This window comes from Triturus cristatus, chromosome 2_2 (genome assembly GCF_964204655.1).
Source record: "Triturus cristatus chromosome 2_2, aTriCri1.1, whole genome shotgun sequence".
NCBI lineage: Eukaryota > Metazoa > Chordata > Amphibia > Caudata > Salamandridae > Triturus > Triturus cristatus.
In genome coordinates, this window is record NC_140582.1 from 128,474,372 (window position 1) to 128,499,004 (window position 24,633).

Genomic DNA, 24,633 nt, shown 5'->3' on the forward strand with positions numbered 1-24,633 from the left:
TGATGGGTAGTCCCTAACTCATTTACTGGCATCTGCTTGCTAGCCAACAAATTCTTTCTGGGAATGCCTTTCACCTTATTCAGTGTGTTATGTAATAATGTGGGATTATAGCCCCTTAAGGCAAACCTCTGTATACATTCTTGTGCTGACACTTTGAAATCACACGGGCGTGAGCTGTTGCGTTTTAGACGCAAGAGTTCCCCGTACGGGATACTTTGAATCAGTTGTGGTGGGTGATTGCTTGTGGCAAACAGGGTGGAGTTGCCTGCCGTGTCTTTACGATGTAGTGTGGTATGTAACTGTTCTTCCATTACAAATACTTTTAGGTCCAGATAGTCCACTGCCACTGGACTAACTACACCTGAGAATTGTAAATTAAGATGATTATCATTCAGATTCCCAATGAAGCCATTCGCAGACTCAATACTGCCCTGCCACACTATGAATAAATCATCTATATAACGATACCATTCAACTACTCTCCCTGTTATGTTTCCATGTTCGTATGTTTTGGCACCTGCTCCTCCCACCAGCCCATGAAAAGGTTTGCATAGCTGGGGGCGAAGCAGGTGCCCATCGCTGTACCTGACACTTGCTTGAAGTAGCTGTCTTCGAACAAAAATATATTGTTCATCAAACAAAATTCCGTAAATTGTAAAATCATTTCATTGTGTGCAGCAAACCTAAGCTGTCTTCTGTTTAGAAAGTGCTGTAGTGCTTTTAAACCGTCATGATGATTGATACAAGTGTATAGGCTGGTGATATCAAGCACCATCATTAAGTACGTTGGGTTCCAATTGATTAAAGAGATTTTACCCAAAAAGTCTTTAGTGTCTCTTATATACGATTTCAATTCTACTACAAATGGAAAAAGAAAATGATCAATGAACATTGACATATGTTCTGTCAGACTGCCTTGTGACGAGACTATAGGTCTTCCAGGAGGGTGGGCTGCATCCTTGTGTATCTTCGGGATGTGGTAAAAAGTTGCTATCACCGGGTTAGGGCACCTCAGAAATAAATGTTCATCTTTACCCAACATTCCTCTGGTATTCCACATTTTGAGCATAGTCTCATATTTTTCTACACTGTCTAGATATATTCCTCGTGTGGTCGGTATGTAGTATTTTGTGTCTTGTAGTTGTCTTAATGCTTCTTCTCGATATTGTGATCTTGTTTGATCTCGTACCGGATAATGTAAGAGGAGGGGATAAACTGAGAAAGTTGCGAAGATTAGAATCACGGTACATAGTCGATTGCCAAACCAAATTTCCCAAAGGCCTAAACAGTGGGGAGGAACTGGCATCACACCTGGGCACATGAGGAAAGCAAAAAAAATAATGTATGAGTAGAGATTTAATAGCAGCATCTGTACTATTTGCCATGAGATGATCAATTGGAAGTAGAGCTGTCTCCAACTTCCAAAATCAATAATTGTATTGTTATGAGATTATGAGAAGGATTTTAGCAGTTGTTTCTTACGAGTTGAGCATGTATTAAGGATGGTACAAAAAAGCCGATACACGGCGGGATGAAGACATAGACAATTTGATAGAAATTGGGTCTATTACACACTAACTTATTGTAGGGGCAATGCCGTAAGCCAATACATGGCTAAATTGTGGTGCATAATTACAAGCTACGCATTAGATATAATGCGTGGGTGGCCCTAGTGGTTATTATCCATATGGAATTTAGACCCAGAGCATTCAAGTTGTGAGGTACCGTCATGCAATATAAACATGGTCTAAGGAATGATCCACAACTCTAGGTTTATTTATGGCGGTTTTTTCGAGTAATGTATTAATCCGCTTTTAGCGATGTTACCTAGATGCCGCAGCCAATACATGGCGTAAATTTTGTTAAATAGCCAGAGTGCGTGCAAATGTGTACATAGGATATAACTTGTTTTCTGTTCTGTCTTACAATTCAGATTGGCATTAAGGATGATGAAATTGTGATTTGCCATGTATTTACCATCTGAACAAGTTATTATTGCAAATTTAGCAATGGCGGACGATATATTTGTTGAATGTGTAAGTCCCCTTTCTATGTTAACTTATTGCTACGATAGCCCATGCATGTATTTAAAATGGCGACCTCCCGGTTTGCGAGCAAACACCGAGGAAGGCAATTTGCCGAAACGCGTCTGTTTGTTACACCGGAATAAAATCTCTTCCGAGCATCTCCCGTGAGTGCCTATTTCCTTTGCGACAGGAGGAAGTTGGAGCGTTGATTATTTGTGGAGTGCATCGCCACATTCAGGGCACCCACCCGTGAGTGAATTCCCGATTTGAAAAGGTGCAACCAGAGCTGTTATATATATATATATATATATATATATTGCTACATACACTGTAGAATGTTGTAAGAGAATTACTGTGCTGCCTTAGCTGTTCAAGTTGAGCAACTTTAGTAGGTAGAGTGCTTCTAATACGGAGTCTTGTAAGTCTTTAATACTTGGTAAGCTCTGGACTTGAATTGGCTTACTGTCTCTAAAAATACTCTAGAACGTCTTTAGTCTTTTTCACTGTCACTGAAAATACTCTAGAATGTCTTACAGGCACATACATCAAGCTAGGATTTTGCGAGTCCTTAATTGCGAATATTAAAAATTCCCTATTAAGGACACGCAAAATCCTATGCATGTAGGAATCGCTATATTAATAGAGATTTCTACACATTCCTTATTTGCGACTCACAAATTGTGAGTCGCAAATAGGGAATAGCTTCCCATTCATTCCTATGGGCCTACAGGCCCATAGGAATGAATGGGAAGTTGTAAGCGCAATTTGCGAGTACCAATAGGTACTCGCAAATTGCGCATGCAATTTCAAGATTGCAAGGGTGACAAAAGGACACTCTGTTGCACCCATGAAATTGATCCGTGCACATATGTTGCACACTCACACATGTCCCAAGGACATGTGTGTGTAACCTACAACTTTGAAAAATGCACTTTAGTGCATTTTTCAAAGTTTTCGCTAATTACCATGTGGTATGATTCCACGGTAAATAGTGGGCCCAAATAGCGAACTCACTATTTTTAAAGGCATCATGCATTGCATTTAAGGATTTGCAATTTGCGATTCCTTACATGCAATCGCAATTTAAGAAGTGGCAAAAATGTGCGATTTCTTACATTGCGAGTGGCAAGTTGCTTCATGCATCGCAAACCCTAATTTTGCGATCGCAAATGGCCGATATTTGCGAATCACACCGTTTGCGATCGCAAAAAGCTTTGATGCATGTGCCTGTTAGTCTTTTTCACACTCTCTCACAGTGACGCACTGGAAACTGTGTTTTTCAAAAGTACTTCTTGAATGTCTTAAATCCTCAAAATTATGCTGTGTGAGCGCTGGAATTGTAAATGTAAAGTCGCTCTAATAATTGTTCTTGAAAGCAACTTGCTGTGAGCAAAGAAAATGGACTAAATAGGAGAACTGACCTTCTGACTTCTTCAGGATATACTCCGACTCTTATTTGTGTCGGCGAGAGACTATGATGCTGAACAAGTTAGTTCGACTGACTGAAAAATACTTCACCCTCAATGAAGCTCCGGAATCCTTGAGTGTTCACACCAAATCTGCTGCAAGAGTCAGGCGGAGACACGCTAGGAAACTCTATCCCCTGACTGGAAATTCTGACAAGAGAAGGAGCAGCACAAATACGTTGTTTCCTCCTCAAAACGATTGTTGAAGTGCATAGCGCGCATAGCACGTGCACGCGTGTGAACACTTCTCCCCAAAAATAAACTAGAACTCAAACTCAGAAAGCGGAGAGGGCACTTGAGGCCGCCATTTTGAATATGACAAAATGGAGCCTTTCAACACTGACCTCAAGGGAGTGAATCGGCAAAGCCGATTCCTTGGGTAATTCAAACGTTTCTTTCTTTTAACGCCTGCCTCAGGGTGAAATGAAGAACTGCTAAGCCCAGCCATGTCACATAAAGGGGGTGAAAGTAAGTTGATGATGTTCCCCTATGGTATTGCTTGGTTAGATGCTTCTGGTCAGAGACATTTGCTGCTCATGGCATGGTAGGAGGGCAGAAGGCTAAGGCCACATTATTTAAAGCAAGCCTTGTTATGCTTAGAGGGGAGGAGTGGCTGCACATCTGCCTGCTGTTCCTGCACTGTGCAGTCTCCTTCTAGGTTTTCAAAGAGCAGATACACACCAGGTACAATCTGTTCCAATGTTTGTGGTCCCATCGTTACATTTAAACCTGAAATTTGGGTCTGGAAACATAGAACTATTCAGAATCAATTATGAAGCGGTATCTTTCCCAGAAACTCGGCTTGTCCTGATTCAGAATCAGGTCCCTTGTGTTCTTCGCTGCTTTGAACAATTTCCTCATATCTGGTATTCAGTCTGCTTCAAATCTGCACTGGTTTCACATCTTCTAAAAACCTACTTCCGACCCCTCATCCCAAACAAACTAGCATTCACAGAGTTTTCTTTCCAAAATAGTGGCTCGGTTCTTTGACCTTATTCTTCTAATGCTACACCTCTTCCCACAGACATAATATTTTCTCATTTGGTTTCTGCTAACAACTCTGTGCAGCTGACATCCAAATCTTTTTCTTCATCATGATTTTACACAATGTCTCCAGTCATAGATTTCAGATTGACTCACTGCAATCATTCATGACAAACTCAGAAAACAAGGTATCACACTTTCCTTTTTCAACAACCCACATCTCTATTGCTGATTCCATCATATATAAGTATTACATATTTTGAGGCAAAATGTGCTTAGTAAAAATAAAGTGCCAATGAAAAATGACAGTTTATGCTAGATACTAGGTTTAACCACAATAGAGTGGAAGTCGAATAGACCAAGTGGATCTCCTTATTCATGATTATTACCTTTGTACCTAGTATTATTTTTTAGATCACCATTTTCCAGCAGGCAAAGACCCAAGGTAGAGCTAAATATATCATCATTCATCTTGAACGGAAGCCATTGGTTTTGAGGTTCAAAAACACTGAGCAGAACAAAGTTGGATATCATAGCAGCCAAGGTCAATTCACCCCTAGTATAGATTTGATACCTCACCCTAGTCCAAGGGTTACTTCAGACTTAATTAGTTCATTAGTTATCAAAATCCAGCATCATAGCAAGGCTTGAAGCTGTAACTGGACACAGCTTTTTTTCTTGCCTGCCAAATTTCCCAGATGCCCTAATTTTAAGATTTCAATCACTTTCCTCTATCTGGAGGTTCACTTGTCCACCAGTTTTGGTCTTAAGACAAAATCCTAACGTAAGCTAAACTTAAGCTAAACTTAAGTTAGGGTTTTGTCTTAAGACCAAAACTTAACACACACTTAAGACACAATCCTGACTTTACTACTCCTAAATGCCTTTTGTGAATATCGAAAGTCGTAAAGTTAGGATTTTGTCTCTGATTACTTTTGTGAATCGGGCCCAAAGGTATTAAGGGCAGTGGATACCTGTTCTTAACTGTTATTGCTTTCAAGGCTCCAATGTCTATACACGGGTAAAGCTCCACATTTGCTTTCGGGATTCAGAAAAGAGGCGAGGCTGCAGGAGATTTAGAATGTCGAATAAACCCTAGTGCCAGGTATTTATCTATGTAGTAATGGAGTTTCTTTTTCCGTCAATGCATTAACTCTCCCACATGGGACTAGGGCTCCTGGGCTCAGATCAATCTGTCAATCGTATTGACGATGAGGGTGCAATACTTCTGCGCTTTGATAGCTGAACACATCTGAGTAGCTTAGGTATTGGTCTGGGAGGGTTATGTCCTTTTCTGCAGCTGTGGCAATACACTGTTTAAGGGCAAGAGCTTTGGACGGAATCTGCATGGCAAGCAAGCAGTGTTCCTTACAGTGTTACGAAGTCATGTGTATGGTCTTTTCTGTCCAATTCATTTGAGGCTTGTGTTTCTGTGACCAGGGCAATCCCAAGAAAATCTCATAGTGAGGTGCTGTGAAGACGTTAAAGGATAACATTTCCAAATACTGTGTGTAATATATGATGTCAACTTCCTCTGTAGCAAAGCGTATGGGACCAGAAACCACATGGCAGCCTTTGACAAAATGTACTTTCTTCCAACAATATAAACAAAGACCCTGCTTGCGTCTTGTCTCTCATTCCTCGGGTCTTAGGGAAGCACACATCGTGCCAATTTCCATTTGCTCCTGATGAATCCCAACATTATTATCAGTAGATTTAGGACGATCATAACGAGGGCTGGGTCTTTCTCTATGGTTTTTTTCTCCTTTACATTCACTATCCGATAATCCAATTGTAACGCAAGTTCAATTAATTGTTCACAGGACTTCGACTTGGAGTCTATTTGGGAGATTATATCCTTGAGTTTGTCCTTTAAACCCTTATGAAAGAGTAGGCCTGTTTGGATTCGGGCCAATTGGATTCTGGTACTAATCAACGAAAAGTGTGTAAGTAAACTATAAGTTATTTTCCCTTGCTTAAGTTCCAGTATTTCTCTGTCGGCAGTGAACAAAGCTGCCCTTCTGTTAAACACTTTCTCAAATGTATCCCTAAATCCTTCCCAATCATATAAAAGAGGATCATCTCGTCTCACCAAAGGTACAGCCCACTGAGCTGCATCGTCTTCCAGATAGGATACCAGGAAGGCCACTTGGGCTTGATTAGTAACGAAGGCCTTTGGTTTACATGTAAAATGTAAAAGAATTTGTGTGAGAAAGACTTGGACTTTATTAGAGTCCCCATGGAATCTCTCTGGTACTAACAAAGGAATAGGAGCCGGAAACTCTACCTGAATAGGACTAACTGAGGGATGTAAATGAGCTCCTACATCAAAGGTGTTTCTTTGCATCCTCTCTATCCTGTTCTGCAGTGATGCATTTTCCACCTGTGCGACCGCCACCTAATGCTGCAGAGCAGCCAAGGTAGCTAGGACATCGTTTATGGTAGCCATTCAACCTCGATCTGATCAGGAAGATAAGTATTCTTGGGCCGCTAATTATGTCAGCGTTGGTTATCCTCGGGATCGGATCGGATCGATGCTCAAAATGATCCACCTCCTGACAACTCCAAAGTCTGAATGCTATGATTGGATGGACTGTTGAAGGGGTCAGGCAAGGGAAGGAAAGGAAGGGTACAGCATGGAGGGAGACCTGTAGGTTACAAAGAAAAGGATTACTCTCTCTGGAGTGCGCAACCATCTACTGAAGGTATTTATTAAAGAACCTCAAATAAATACCTGTAAATAAATAGAAGAGAGGCTGTAACCTATTTGTTCCTGGACAAATTATGAGCGTTTGAGGCTGTAATATAGAAATAACAAAACAAGATAAATAAGAAAAACTATCTCTATCCCTTAGGCACATTCAGATATCATAAGGGTTTATAATGATCCTCCCCACCTATCCTTTATCTTATTCAGTAACCATTCACAGGGGAGAATAAACCAAGACATTCTGAAACACTTCTTCCCCCTGTGTAGTAAGGTAATAAAACAAAACAGCGCTGTTGAACAGAAGTTTGAAACGTCAGTGCATATTCCTGTAATAGCACTATAGAATCCATTTCTTCAGTACCAACATCGGCAATTATATCAAAAGAACACCTAACTTCAATGCCCAGAATTCAAGGAGTTTAACCAATACTTGTGGCAATTAACCATTGGCTTTTCAAACACTCTCATCCCTTGCATTAATATAAACATGTGTAGTCTCTGATTTGGTTCTCTAGACAAATCCGCTGGTATTTTTGGTTTAGCCTTGTATTCTACCCCCTCCCGCATGAGATCCTCCTGGTTCTCGCCAACGGGAAGGGACTTTCCAAGGGATGGTAACCTGGTGAAATTACCGAGACACCAAAGGCACCCGGACTTTGATTTTTGTCCTCCATGATACTAAGAGAGAGGCAACACTTGATCTCTAACCAGAATTCCCCTTCTAGCCTCGACACGAGCAGAGGAATCTGCCAGCGAAGTCCGGATGGTAGGCAAAGTAAGGATAGAGACTCACTGCAAGAGGATCTCAACACACATGCCTCGCCAACGGGAGTCTCGTCGGGAGTCGCGCAGCAGCGCATCTCAAAGAAACCACTCCTGACACAGGCCGCGTGTCTCACTGGCCTTGTCACTAGCGACAATATCCCAAAGTAAGCAAATAACCAGAATTAGGTGCCCGGAGCACCCTCACCAGACAGGGTTCACAGTCCACTGGAATCTTTAATTAGCAGCTGCGTCCTCTGAAGTCGCCATGCTTTTACGGGCGGAGATGACTTCACACTGACGTGTGTGCTTCTCCTCCCATCTCTCACTTCGGTACATGGGATTTGTAGTTTCGATGGTCCCATTACCTGAATCATCTCTAAAGCTTTCTACCTGGCCTGACATTTTTCACAGAGACACAGAAGGGCTAGTGACATGCAGACCCACTAGTAGCATTTGATTTACATATGCTGGGTACACACAGTGCACTGTACTAGGGACTTACTAGTAAATCAAATATAGCAATCATGGAAAACCAAACATAACGCAATTTACAGTAGGAGCACTTGCACTTTAACACTGAATAACAGTGAACATGTGTGCAGAGACACTAAACCAGCAAAAACAAAGTCAAAAACAGGAGGCCAAAAAACAAAAAGGCAGGTGAAAACCAGCCAAAACTGCCAAGTCCAACAACAGGCTGCAGCACATGTATGGGTGCTTAACGTCTAAGACACTGGTACAATTTCCGACCCAATTTAATTTGCCTTACTGAACAGTTAAACCAGCTGAGTGAATTCAATATATGGTTACCATTTTAGGTGCAGAGCACATATGCTGTGGTACTGATTTGCAGTGTTACACAGCACAAATTCCAAACACTATGCAAAAATATGGTCTAAAAAAAAGAAAACATCGAAGGATGGTGTTGCTAACCTCACCAAAGAACTTTGGGATTTTTTCTGCCCATCCATGAAAATGAAAGACTTCGGGCCATATGTAGGTAGCATCACATTTACCGACTCATAAATACCGAATTTTATCGATTCGGTATTTATGAATCGGTAAATGTGATGTAGGTAATAATTCGGTAAAATTTACCGAATCGGAAAAATTTGGTAATTTTGAATCGGTATTTACCGATTCGGTAATGAGGCATACCTTCCCATTGATTCCTATGGGCCTGGAGGCCCATAGGAATGAATGGGAAGCCAGTTACCATTACCGATTCGGTAAATACCGATTCGGTAATGGGGGAGGCATTATCATGGGTGGCAGGGTGTCACATTGACACCCTGTTGCACCCCTGATTCGTCCATGTGTGCACATGTGGCGCACATACATGCCCTAAGGGCATGTATGTCTGCCACATGGCACTTTGACATCTGCAAAATATCACGTTTTGCAAGGTATTCGGTATTTATCACCAACCTATTTTTGGTGGTAAATACCGCATTCTAATTCCTACTCATCACTCATTAGAGTGTTTCCTACATATCATTTCAGGATTCGGTATTTACCGAATCGGTAATTTTACCGAATCGGTAAATTACAGAATCCTGAAATATGCCTCCTACATCTCAAATAGCTAAATACCGGTCGGTAACGGGATATTTACCGAATTTCGGCCGTTACCGACCGGTATTTAGCTACCTACATGAGGCCCTTCATCTCCAAAACATCTACTTCAGCACTATTCCAGCGAGGGGAAATAAAGAAGATACAAACATACACAGCTGAAGCATGAATGAACATAATTTCTTTAGACAGACTAGACTATTTCAATATTATCTGAGTTTCTGCTTCTCAATACTCATTTGCTTCCAGAGGCAAAGTTCTTAACATTGGTACCTTGCTACAATTTATGTAACTATGCCGCTACCTCAGCAAGCCAACAGACATCTTGCCAAAAACAAGACTTTACAAAGGTTCCTTGCATTTGTATTAACACACTAAAGAGTGACTCCAATCTACCACTCTGACACTCTATTCAGATGCACACGTATTTTTCAATCATAAAATCTACTAACCTCAAGAATATAGCTAGTCTTATGCCATAGTGCACCACCTCCAAGTTACAGACTTCTCTAGTATCTCCATTAGAGGAGAAGGGTAATACTTTGCTGTAAATATGCATTGTTTCATATCAGTGCTTACTACCTCAACATGTGGTAATTGTTTTTTGCCTATAGGATCTCATGTTAGTTACACCTTTAGTTGAATGCTTTGTCATCACCAATTTCAACAAAACCTGTGCAATTGCCCCATATAATAACTGCTATTTTTATCTAGAGTTATACCCATCATTCATTGTACTGTATGTCATTGCCAATGCTATGTAAAACGTTTCCGGCCATCAATTTGATGTTGTTAAATTACAAACAAATAGTTACGTAAATGTTAAATATCCCGTGATTAAACTTTGTCCACAGCACAAGCATTTAAGTAGGCAAAATAGAGTTTGAGTGGTTTTGTAGAGTGCATGTTTCTTTGGAATAGATCTTCACCAAACCAGTATAATCACAGAGTTCCCTTTTCTGTTTCATTTTTTTAAACATTATTTATAGTATACATGCACACTAAAACATCCTGGCACCATAATAGAAAGTAGAACAACATTACTACTTTCCCCAAAACATTTTTTACCCTTATTTGAAAAACTACTATTCTCATGTACTAGAGAAGGAAATAAGTTCCAAAATGTGTCATCGTCTGCTATAGAAAACTGTAGCTACAGCTCTTGCTAACCTGAGTCTAAGCACCACGACCTTCAGCAGGTTGATGGATTTAAGAGCATGACTTGGTTGATGTTATTTAAACATATGTTATAAAACATGGGGACTGCACAAAGACCCCCTAGTTGACAATGGTCACAGATGTCGAAAAACTTCTTCAAGAAGTTAGTGTAGTGTGGTCACAACCGGACACGTGATCGGATTATTGCAATCCATTAAAAAAAAAAAAAGCTGTGGCATTCTGAAATAAATAAAGATAATGGAAAATGTATCACCCAGATATTAACTTTTGCCTAATCCAAACTCCATTGGATAAAGGAATTTGCAAAAATAACTGGATTGACTGAACCAAGAAGGAATGCAATGAAGTGGTCTCACCTCTTGGAAGCATCTACTAGGGGCCACGATAAAATTATCGCCGCTTTAGCATCCGTTTTCGGGCGAAAAGCGTCGATAATTTTATCGCATTATCATCAATGACACGCTAGCGCGTGACTCCTTGACTTAGCACCCATTTTCCACACGCCTCGCCTCGCATCTATAATGAGATGCAAAGGAGGCGTGGCTGTGAAAACAACATGGGACGAGGAGTAGCGATATTTGAAATCGCGTTAAGCATGCTTTAACGCAGGAATTTAACGTCTGTTAAATTCCTGACTAAGGCATACCTAACATGGGGGGTGGATTGTGTGGCTAAGACCACACCAGCGATGTTCCAAGGAAAACACCGCTATTGCTGGAATAATTATCTCCATTGCACTATGCGTTGTTAATACAGCGCTAGCATGGCAATAATTTCCAGCAATAGCCGGCGATAAAAATCCTCACGCTAAGAGCGGCCAGCAATAATTATCGCTGCCGCTTGATAATATGGCACTAAGCGCTTACACATTCATGCTGTCCGTAACGCAGCATCCCAAGAATAGGGCTTCAGTGGATTGTGTAATTGTACTTGAAGCAGAAGGTAATGCTTTAATGGCCTGCTACCTATTTTTTTAAAAGCACTTAAGGAGACTTAGCTGTTCCTGTCTATGTGCCTGTGGTTAAAAAAACAAAACTGTTCAATGCAAACCTCAGATCATTGAATCAACCCCTGTCACCCCTTCAGACTGCTTTGTGAAGAATAGGGACTGGAGTTGCTTGGGGAGAATAGGTGATGTGACTTGACTACAGGTGTAACTGTACCTGTTTAGGTCAAGCATGAGCTTCACTGTGGGAGCTGGAAGAACATGACTGTCCAATGTCCATTCCCCCCATGGAGATCACATTGCAATCCAGTGCCGAGGAAGTAAGGTCTTCTGAAATATCAGTATTAAAGAAAAAAACATACCTTGTGTTAGACCTGGCATCCTTGGCATGGTTTCCCCAGTCTTTTTGCCTCAAACTCCTGTTTTTTTTCATGCTGGACATCATTTTTGCAGGTTTATATAAGCTGGGCACTTTATCACTGCTGATCTGTGCTAAAGTGCAAGTGCGCCCTGTCTAAATCGTAACCCTTATTGGTTATTCATGATTTTCATATTTGATTTACTGGTAAATCCCTAGTAAAGTGCACTTGGTGTGCCCAGGGCCTGTAAATCAAATGCTACTAGTGGGCCTGCAGCACTGGATGCGCCACCCACATGAGTAACCCTGTAAACTTGTCTCAGACCTGCCATTGCAGTGTCTGTGAGTGCAGTTTTAAACTGCCATGTCGACCTGATGAGTGCACCCACTTTCCAGGCACTAATATTCCCTTCTACTACATGTATGGCAGCCCTAAAATAGGCCCAAGGTACCCCCATGGGCAGGGTGCACTGTTTTTGAAAGGTAGAACATGTACTAGTGTGTTTTACATGTTCTGACAGTGAAATACTGCAAAAAAATGTTTTCACTATTGCAAGGGCTAGCTCTCCCATAGGCTATCATTGGAGCTGCCTTCAACATTTTACAAGTGTACCTTTCAATTGGGAACAGCTGGATATTTGGAGTTTGGGCTCTCTGAGCTCAGATTTTAAAAGCACATCTTTTAGTAAAGAGGTTTTTTAAATTGTGTGCTTGAAGATTCCTCTTTTAGAAAAAAAACTATGGATTTAGGCCCAGATCTCTGTACTGGCGTGAATGTATGACATTGTTCTGCATTCTGTCCATCAATAGGTCTTTTTGCATTTAGAAAGTGGGCATTTTCTTGTTTAACCACACTGTGCCTCTGCCTGCAAGTGGAAGCAACAACTGGTTTAGACTGATAGGACCTGTTATTGCATTAATTAAGGGAGTTGAGGTGTGCCCTGCATATCCTGATGGCCATCACCAGGCTGATGGGTGTTCCTGAGCTAGAGTGGTGGGAGGAGTCATCACTGACACCTGAATAGGTCGGTGTCTGGCCTCTCACAATGCTGTCTCCACTCCACTGGAGTGAGACTGGGGCCAAGAGAGGGAAAGGCAATAATATGTGCACTACAAAGACTATTCCTTAAAGGCAAAGGTGGTATAACTATTGGACTTAAAACCCAAGACTTTTAGAACACTTCTGGATCAAGAGGATACTCTGCCAAGGAGAAGACCTGACTAGCTGTAGGAAAGAGTCCTCCCCCTTTCCTGTGTGCAATTTTGCTGGATTGACTTGAGTTGCTGCTTCTGCTTTGGAGGAGAAAGAACTGTGCTGTGACATCCTACTTGTGAAGTTTCTCCAAGTGCTTGTGTGTGCTTGTCTCCTGTTAAGAAGTCTCATGACCATCAAAGACTTCACCTGCAGCATCCCTGAACTCAACTGCTGGGAGTTCTGACTTGCCGTTAGGTGGAAATGTAAGTTCTAGTCCCTTGGGGGTTGTTCCTACAGCAGAAAGCTACATCTTTATAATCGATTATTCACTCTTCCAAAGCCTGTTTTTCCTATGCAGCACCGCTGAGCAGAAAAGGTTTCCACACACCGGACCTCCTCTGTAAGCCCCTAGTATATAATAGGGCTGGGGATTAAAACTACCTATTAAAACTTGCCACAGGGCGTGTTTGCACGTCACCTCAGGCCCTGTCCCCTCCCTTCCCCACTGTCTAAACACGCCCTGTGGCCGTTTTAAGTTGGGAGATTAAGTCCCCTTGAATCCTGAGGGTCCCTAGGGTCCAACAAGACCACTAAGTACCTCCAGTAAGCGCCACAGAGTTGCAGTGCAGAGAGATGTAAAAAGGGGCATAGCCTAGACCACCTCTCTGCAACGCAAAAAATGCAAAAAGGGGGCAGGGTAGAAACACCTTGACCCCCTAGGCCTGCTCAGAGGATCCCAAAAGGACCCCCAAAGCCCCCCCAAAATTATAATTTTTTTAAATCGCGGGATGCGCTTAGGATCCGTGCATCCCGTAGTAAAAAAAAAAATTTTAAGCGTGGGCTTCCGCGCTTCGCTTTTAATTAGCCCCCGGGGGGCCAAGTCCTGGGGGCAATATGCATATTGGAATGGGGGCCCAGAGGGGCCCCCCAGCCCCGGGGACTGCCACCTCCCGGGGATTTCTGAATTATGGGGGGGCTCTCAGCCCCCCAGCCCCGTGGACCACTGCCCCCAGGGGCTTTAATATACACTTTGTGATAATATATGCGGGGGGCTCACTGCTCCCCCGCAGCCCTGGGGACTGCCACCCCCAGAGCATTAAAAAAAACATGTGTGGGGGGACTTGAGCCCCCCCACACACCCCAGGGACCGCTACGTCCCCGGGACCCTCAAGCCCTGGGGACCACCCCACGGGGCTTTAAATTAAGTGGGAGGGGGGCCGTGCTTCTGGAGCCTTGTCGTGACCCTGGAGACCGCCACCCCCAAGGGCCGGCTCCTGCAGTGTCCCGGGACACTGTAGTTTGCAAACTGCTTTGCTTCATTGAAGCGAGAGCATGTTAGCTGCTCCCCATGCGGAAAAGCAATGCCGGCTCCTGCAGGAGGCGGGGAGCTGGCTAGGACCGTGGGGGGATTGGGGACCCCCCACGGTCCCCAACGAGGTGGCCACCCCAGGGGATGGGGTTGCTGGGGCTATTAGTGGCCCGGGACGGGGGCCACGCAGCCCCCATACCACCCCAAAAAAACAAAGGCTGGTCCCGGGGGATGGGGTCCCCGGGGCCCTAGGTGGCCTGAGGAGGGGTGCAACGCAGCCCTCCTCCAAAATATTAAAAACAAAATTAAAGGCCATGCCCCAGGGGATGGGGTCCCCGGGGCCAATTAAGGCCTCGGGAGGGGGACCACGTGGCCCCCTTCCAATTTTTTTGGGGCGAGTTGTAAGTTGGGGAATTAAGTCCCCTTCAATACTGAGGGTCCCAGAGGGCCAACTAGCCCACCAGGTATCTCCAGTATGCGCCAGGGAGCTGCGTTGCAGACAGGTGTTCAGAGACCACACCCCTTTTTACACCTTTCTGGAACGCAGCTCTGGGGCGCTTACTGGAGGTACCTAGTGGGCTAATTTTACCCTAGGGACCCTTAGGATTCAAGGGGACTTAATTTCCCAACTTAGAGTGGACACAGGGTGCTTTTGCACAGTGGTGACGTGAGGGAATGGGCCCTGTGGCGTTTTTTAAGTTGGGGAATCAATTCCCCTTCAATCCTGAGGGCCCCTGGGGGTCAACTAGCCCACCAGGTGCTTCCAGTAAGTGACACTGCGCTGCTTTTGCAGAGAGATGGGGCAGGCCCTGCCCCTTTTTACACCTCTCTGTAACGGCGCTTACTGGAGGTACCTAGTGGGCTAGTTTGACCCTAAGGACCCTCAGGATTCAAGGGGACTTAATCTCCCAACTTAAAACGGCCACAGGGCGCGTTTACACAGTGGTGAAGGGAGGGGATGGGGCTTGAGGTGACGTGTGCAAACATGCCCTGTGGCGGGTTTTAAGATGGGGAAATAATTCCCCTTCAATCCTGAGGGACCCTGGGGGCCAACTAGTCCACCAGGTGCTTCCAGTAAGCGCCACTGCGCTGTGTTTCAGAGAGGAGGCCCAGGCCGTGCCCCTTTTTACACCTCTCTGCAACACAGCTCTGTGGCGCTTACTGGAGGTACCTAGTGGGCTACTTGGACCCTAGGGACACTCAGGATTCAAGGGGACTTAATCTCCCAAATTAAAACAGACACAGGGCGCGTTTACACAGTGGTGAAGGGAGGGGATGGGGCCTGCGGTGACGTGTGCAAACACGCCCTGTGGTGGGTTTTAAGATGGGGAATTAATTCCCCTTCAATCCTGAGGGACCCTGGGGGCCAACTAGTCCACCAGGTGCTTCCAGTAAGTGCCACTGCGCTGCATTGCACAAAGGTGGTCTAGGCTGTGCCCTTTTTTACACCTCTCTGCAATGCAGCTCTGTGGCGCTTACTGGAGGTACCTAGTGGACTACTTGGACCCTAGGAACCCTCAGGATTCAGGGGGACTTAATCTCCCAACTTAAAACAGCCACAGGGCGTGTTTACACAGTGGTGAAGGGAGGGGATGGGGCCTGAGGTCACGTGTGCAAACATGCCCTGTGGCGAGTTTTAAGATGGGGAAATAATTCACTTTCAATCCTGAGGGCCCCTGGGGGCCAACTGGTCCACCAGGTGCTTCCAGTAAGCGCCACTGCATTGCGTTGCAGAGAGGTGGTCCAGGCCGTAACACTTTTTACACTTCTCTGCAATGCAGCTCTGTTGCGCTTAACTGGAGGTGCAAATTTCCCAAAGGCCTAAACAGTGGGGAGGAACTGGCATCACACCTGGGCACATGAGGAAAGCAAAAAAAATAATGTATGAGTAGAGATTTAATAGCAGCATCTGTACTATTTGCCATGAGATGATCAATTGGAAGTAGAGCTGTCTCCAACTTCCAAAATCAATAATTGTATTGTTATGAGATTATGAGAAGGATTTTAGCAGTTGTGTCTTACGAGTTGAGCATGTATTAAGGATGGTACAAAAAAGCCGATACACGGCGGGATGAAGACATAGACAATTTGATAGAAATTGGGTCTATTACACACTAACTTATTGTAGGGGCAATGCCGTAAGCCAATACATGGCTAAATTGTGGTGCATAATTACAAGCTACGCATTAGATATAATGCGTGGGTGGCCCTAGTGGTTATTATCCATATGGAATTTAGACCCAGAGCATTCAAGTTGTGAGGTACCGTCATGCAATATAAACATGGTCTAAGGAATGATCCACAACTCTAGGTTTATTTATGGCGGTTTTTTCGAGTAATGTATTAATCCGCTTTTAGCGATGTTACCTAGATGCCGCAGCCAATACATGGCGTAAATTTTGTTAAATAGCCAGAGTGCGTGCAAATGTGTACATAGGATATAACTTGTTTTCTGTTCTGTCTTACAATTCAGATTGGCATTAAGGATGATGAAATTGTGATTTGCCATGTATTTACCATCTGAACAAGTTATTATTGCAAATTTAGCAATGGCGGACGATATATTTGTTGAATGTGTAAGTCCCCTTTCTATGTTAACTTATTGCTACGATAGCCCATGCATGTATTTAAAATGGCGACCTCCCGGTTTGCGAGCAAACACCGAGGAAGGCAATTTGCCGAAACGCGTCTGTTTGTTACACCGGAATAAAATCTCTTCCGAGCATCTCCCGTGAGTGCCTATTTCCTTTGCGACAGGAGGAAGTTGGAGCGTTGATTATTTGTGGAGTGCATCGCCACATTCAGGGCACCCACCCGTGAGTGAATTCCCGATTTGAAAAGGTGCAACCAGAGCTGTTATATATATATATATATATATATATATTGCTACATACACTGTAGAATGTTGTAAGAGAATTACTGTGCTGCCTTAGCTGTTCAAGTTGAGCAACTTTAGTAGGTAGAGTGCTTCTAATACGGAGTCTTGTAAGTCTTTAATACTTGGTAAGCTCTGGACTTGAATTGGCTTACTGTCTCTAAAAATACTCTAGAACGTCTTTAGTCTTTTTCACTGTCACTGAAAATACTCTAGAATGTCTTACAGGCACATACATCAAGCTAGGATTTTGCGAGTCCTTAATTGCGAATATTAAAAATTCCCTATTAAGGACACGCAAAATCCTATGCATGTAGGAATCGCTATATTAATAGAGATTTCTACACATTCCTTATTTGCGACTCACAAATTGTGAGTCGCAAATAGGGAATAGCTTCCCATTCATTCCTATGGGCCTACAGGCCCATAGGAATGAATGGGAAGTTGTAAGCGCAATTTGCGAGTACCAATAGGTACTCGCAAATTGCGCATGCAATTTCAAGATTGCAAGGGTGACAAAAGGACACTCTGTTGCACCCATGAAATTGATCCGTGCACATATGTTGCACACTCACACATGTCCCAAGGACATGTGTGTGTAACCTACAACTTTGAAAAATGCACTTTAGTGCATTTTTCAAAGTTTTCGCTAATTACCATGTGGTATGATTCCACGGTAAATAGTGGGCCCAAATAGCGAACTCACTATTTTTAAAGGCATCATGCATTGCATTTAAGGATTTGCAATTTGCGATTCCTTACATGCAATCGCAATTTAAGAAGTGGCAAAAATGTGCGATTTCTTACATTGCGAGTGGCAAGTTGCTTCATGCATCGCAAACCCTAATTTTGCGATCGCAAATGGCCGATATTTGCGAATCACACCGTTTGCGATCGCAAAAAGCTTTGATGCATGTGCCTGTTAGTCTTTTTCACACTCTCTCACAGTGACGCACTGGAAACTGTGTTTTTCAAAAGTACTTCTTGAATGTCTTAAATCCTCAAAATTATGCTGTGTGAGCGCTGGAATTGTAAATGTAAAGTCGCTCTAATAATTGTTCTTGAAAGCAACTTGCTGTGAGCAAAGAAAATGGACTAAATAGGAGAACTGACCTTCTGACTTCTTCAGGATATACTCCGACTCTTATTTGTGTCGGCGAGAGACTATGATGCTGAACAAGTTAGTTCGACTGACTGAAAAATACTTCACCCTCAATGAAGCTCCGGAATCCTTGAGTGTTCACACCAAATCTGCTGCAAGAGTCAGGCGGAGACACGCTAGGAAACTCTATCCCCTGACTGGAAATTCTGACAAGAGAAGGAGCAGCACAAATACGTTGTTTCCTCCTCAAAACGATTGTTGAAGTGCATAGCGCGCATAGCACGTGCACGCGTGTGAACACTTCTCCCCAAAAATAAACTAGAACTCAAACTCAGAAAGCGGAGAGGGCACTTGAGGCCGCCATTTTGAATATGACAAAATGGAGCCTTTCAACACTGACCTCAAGGGAGTGAATCGGCAAAGCCGATTCCTTGGGTAATTCAAACGTTTCTTTCTTTTAACGCCTGCCTCAGGGTGAAATGAAGAACTGCTAAGCCCAGCCATGTCACATAAAGGGGGTGAAAGTAAGTTGATGATGTTCCCCTATGGTATTGCTTGGTTAGATGCTTCTGGTCAGAGACATTTGCTGCTCATGGCATGGTAGGAGGGCAGAAGGCTAAGGCCACATTATTTAAAGCAAGCCTTGTTATGCTTAGAGGGGAGGAGTGGCTGCACATCTGCCTGCTGTTCCTGCACTGTGCAGTCTCCTTCTAGGTTTTCAAAGAGCAGATACACACCAGGTACAATCTGTTCCAATGTTTGTGGTCCCATCGTTACATTTAAACCTGAAATTTGGGTCTGGAAACATAGAACTATTCAGAATCAATTATGAAGCGGTATCTTTCCCAGAAACTCGGCTTGTCCTGATTCAGAATCAGGTCCCTTGTGTTCTTCGCTGCTTTGAACAATTTCCTCATATCTGGTATTCAGTCTGCTTCAAATCTGCACTGGTTTCACATCTTCTAAAAACCTACTTCCGACCCCTCATCCCAAACAAACTAGCATTCACAGAGTTTTCTTTCCAAAATAGTGGCTCGGTTCTTTGACCTTATTCTTCTAATGCTACACCTCTTCCCACAGACATAATATTTTCTCATTTGGTTTCTGCTAACAACTCTGTGCAGCTGACATCCAAATCTTTTTCTTCATCATGATTTTACACAATGTCTCCAGTCATAGATTTCAGATTGACTCACTGCAATCATTCATGACAAACTCAGAAAACAAGGTATCACACTTTCCTTTTTCAACAACCCACATCTCTATTGCTGATTCCATCATATATAAGTATTACATATTTTGAGGCAAAATGTGCTTAGTAAAAATAAAGTGCCAATGAAAAATGACAGTTTATGCTAGATACTAGGTTTAACCACAATAGAGTGGAAGTCGAATAGACCAAGTGGATCTCCTTATTCATGATTATTACCTTTGTACCTAGTATTATTTTTTAGATCACCATTTTCCAGCAGGCAAAGACCCAAGGTAGAGCTAAATATATCATCATTCATCTTGAACGGAAGCCATTGGTTTTGAGGTTCAAAAACACTGAGCAGAACAAAGTTGGATATCATAGCAGCCAAGGTCAATTCACCCCTAGTATAGATTTGATACCTCACCCTAGTCCAAGGGTTACTTCAGACTTAATTAGTTCATTAGTTATCAAAATCCAGCATCATAGCAAGGCTTGAAGCTGTAACTGGACACAGCTTTTTTTCTTGCCTGCCAAATTTCCCAGATGCCCTAATTTTAAGATTTCAATCACTTTCCTCTATCTGGAGGTTCACTTGTCCACCAGTTTTGGTCTTAAGACAAAATCCTAACGTAAGCTAAACTTAAGCTAAACTTAAGTTAGGGTTTTGTCTTAAGACCAAAACTTAACACACACTTAAGACACAATCCTGACTTTACTACTCCTAAATGCCTTTTGTGAATATCGAAAGTCGTAAAGTTAGGATTTTGTCTCTGATTACTTTTGTGAATCGGGCCCAAAGGTATTAAGGGCAGTGGATACCTGTTCTTAACTGTTATTGCTTTCAAGGCTCCAATGTCTATACACGGGTAAAGCTCCACATTTGCTTTCGGGATTCAGAAAAGAGGCGAGGCTGCAGGAGATTTAGAATGTCGAATAAACCCTAGTGCCAGGTATTTATCTATGTAGTAATGGAGTTTCTTTTTCCGTCAATGCATTAACTCTCCCACATGGGACTAGGGCTCCTGGGCTCAGATCAATCTGTCAATCGTATTGACGATGAGGGTGCAATACTTCTGCGCTTTGATAGCTGAACACATCTGAGTAGCTTAGGTATTGGTCTGGGAGGGTTATGTCCTTTTCTGCAGCTGTGGCAATACACTGTTTAAGGGCAAGAGCTTTGGACGGAATCTGCATGGCAAGCAAGCAGTGTTCCTTACAGTGTTACGAAGTCATGTGTATGGTCTTTTCTGTCCAATTCATTTGAGGCTTGTGTTTCTGTGACCAGGGCAATCCCAAGAAAATCTCATAGTGAGGTGCTGTGAAGACGTTAAAGGATAACATTTCCAAATACTGTGTGTAATATATGATGTCAACTTCCTCTGTAGCAAAGCGTATGGGACCAGAAACCACATGGCAGCCTTTGACAAAATGTACTTTCTTCCAACAATATAAACAAAGACCCTGCTTGCGTCTTGTCTCTCATTCCTCGGGTCTTAGGGAAGCACACATCGTGCCAATTTCCATTTGCTCCTGATGAATCCCAACATTATTATCAGTAGATTTAGGACGATCATAACGAGGGCTGGGTCTTTCTCTATGGTTTTTTTCTCCTTTACATTCACTATCCGATAATCCAATTGTAACGCAAGTTCAATTAATTGTTCACAGGACTTCGACTTGGAGTCTATTTGGGAGATTATATCCTTGAGTTTGTCCTTTAAACCCTTATGAAAGAGTAGGCCTGTTTGGATTCGGGCCAATTGGATTCTGGTACTAATCAACGAAAAGTGTGTAAGTAAACTATAAGTTATTTTCCCTTGCTTAAGTTCCAGTATTTCTCTGTCGGCAGTGAACAAAGCTGCCCTTCTGTTAAACACTTTCTCAAATGTATCCCTAAATCCTTCCCAATCATATAAAAGAGGATCATCTCGTCTCACCAAAGGTACAGCCCACTGAGCTGCATCGTCTTCCAGATAGGATACCAGGAAGGCCACTTGGGCTTGATTAGTAACGAAGGCCTTTGGTTTACATGTAAAATGTAAAAGAATTTGTGTGAGAAAGACTTGGACTTTATTAGAGTCCCCATGGAATCTCTCTGGTACTAACAAAGGAATAGGAGCCGGAAACTCTACCTGAATAGGACTAACTGAGGGATGTAAATGAGCTCCTACATCAAAGGTGTTTCTTTGCATCCTCTCTATCCTGTTCTGCAGTGATGCATTTTCCACCTGTGCGACCGCCACCTAATGCTGCAGAGCAGCCAAGGTAGCTAGGACATCGTTTATGGTAGCCATTCAACCTCGATCTGATCAGGAAGATAAGTATTCTTGGGCCGCTAATTATGTCAGCGTTGGTTATCCTCGGGATCGGATCGGATCGATGCTCAAAATGATCCACCTCCTGACAACTCCAAAGTCTGAATGCTATGATTGGATGGACTGTTGAAGGGGTCAGGCAAGGGAAGGAAAGGAAGGGTACAGCATGGAGGGAGACCTGTAGGTTACAAAGAAAAGGATTACTCTCTCTGGAGTGCGCAACCATCTACTGAAGGTATTTATTAAAGAACCTCAAATAAATACCTGTAAATAAATAGAAGAGAGGCTGTAACCTATTTGTTCCTGGACAAATTATGAGCGTTTGAGGCTGTAATATAGAAATAACAAAACAAGATAAATAAGAAAAACTATCTCTATCCCTTAGGCACATTCAGATATCATAAGGGTTTATAATGATCCTCCCCACCTATCCTTTATCTTATTCAGTAACCATTCACAGGGGAGAATAAACCAAGACATTCTGAAACACTTCTTCCCCCTGTGTAGTAAGGTAATAAAACAAAACAGCGCTGTTGAACAGAAGTTTGAAACGTCAGTGCATATTCCTGTAATAGCACTATAGAATCCATTTCTTCAGTACCAACATCGGCAATTATATCAAAAGAACACCTAACTTCAATGCCCAGAATTCAAGGAGTTTAACCAATACTTGTGGCAATTAACCATTGGCTTTTCAAACACTCTCATCCCTTGCATTAATATAAACATGTGTAGTCTCTGATTTGGTTCTCTAGACAAATCCGCTGGTATTTTTGGTTTAGCCTTGTATTCTACCCCCTCCCGCATGAGATCCTCCTGGTTCTCGCCAACGGGAAGGGACTTTCCAAGGGATGGTAACCTGGTGAAATTACCGAGACACCAAAGGCACCCGGACTTTGATTTTTGTCCTCCATGATACTAAGAGAGAGGCAACACTTGATCTCTAACCAGAATTCCCCTTCTAGCCTCGACACGAGCAGAGGAATCTGCCAGCGAAGTCCGGATGGTAGGCAAAGTAAGGATAGAGACTCACTGCAAGAGGATCTCAACACACATGCCTCGCCAACGGGAGTCTCGTCGGGAGTCGCGCAGCAGCGCATCTCAAAGAAACCACTCCTGACACAGGCCGCGTGTCTCACTGGCCTTGTCACTAGCGACAATATCCCAAAGTAAGCAAATAACCAGAATTAGGTGCCCGGAGCACCCTCACCAGACAGGGTTCACAGTCCACTGGAATCTTTAATTAGCAGCTGCGTCCTCTGAAGTCGCCATGCTTTTACGGGCGGAGATGACTTCACACTGACGTGTGTGCTTCTCCTCCCATCTCTCACTTCGGTACATGGGATTTGTAGTTTCGATGGTCCCATTACCTGAATCATCTCTAAAGCTTTCTACCTGGCCTGACATTTTTCACAGAGACACAGAAGGGCTAGTGACATGCAGACCCACTAGTAGCATTTGATTTACATATGCTGGGTACACACAGTGCACTGTACTAGGGACTTACTAGTAAATCAAATATAGCAATCATGGAAAACCAAACATAACGCAATTTACAGTAGGAGCACTTGCACTTTAACACTGAATAACAGTGAACATGTGTGCAGAGACACTAAACCAGCAAAAACAAAGTCAAAAACAGGAGGCCAAAAAACAAAAAGGCAGGTGAAAACCAGCCAAAACTGCCAAGTCCAACAACAGGCTGCAGCACATGTATGGGTGCTTAACGTCTAAGACACTGGTACAATTTCCGACCCAATTTAATTTGCCTTACTGAACAGTTAAACCAGCTGAGTGAATTCAATATATGGTTACCATTTTAGGTGCAGAGCACATATGCTGTGGTACTGATTTGCAGTGTTACACAGCACAAATTCCAAACACTATGCAAAAATATGGTCTAAAAAAAAGAAAACATCGAAGGATGGTGTTGCTAACCTCACCAAAGAACTTTGGGATTTTTTCTGCCCATCCATGAAAATGAAAGACTTCGGGCCATATGTAGGTAGCATCACATTTACCGACTCATAAATACCGAATTTTACCGATTCGGTATTTATGAATCGGTAAATGTGATGTAGGTAATAATTCGGTAAAATTTACCGAATCGGAAAAATTTGGTAATTTTGAATCGGTATTTACCGATTCGGTAATGAGGCATACCTTCCCATTGATTCCTATGGGCCTGGAGGCCCATAGGAATGAATGGGAAGCCAGTTACCATTACCGATTCGGTAAATACCGATTCGGTAATGGGGGAGGCATTATCATGGGTGGCAGGGTGTCACATTGACACCCTGTTGCACCCCTGATTCGTCCATGTGTGCACATGTGGCGCACATACATGCCCTAAGGGCATGTATGTCTGCCACATGGCACTTTGACATCTGCAAAATATCACGTTTTGCAAGGTATTCGGTATTTATCACCAACCTATTTTTGGTGGTAAATACCGCATTCTAATTCCTACTCATCACTCATTAGAGTGTTTCCTACATATCATTTCAGGATTCGGTATTTACCGAATCGGTAATTTTACCGAATCGGTAAATTACAGAATCCTGAAATATGCCTCCTACATCTCAAATAGCTAAATACCGGTCGGTAACGGGATTTTTACCGAATTTCGGCC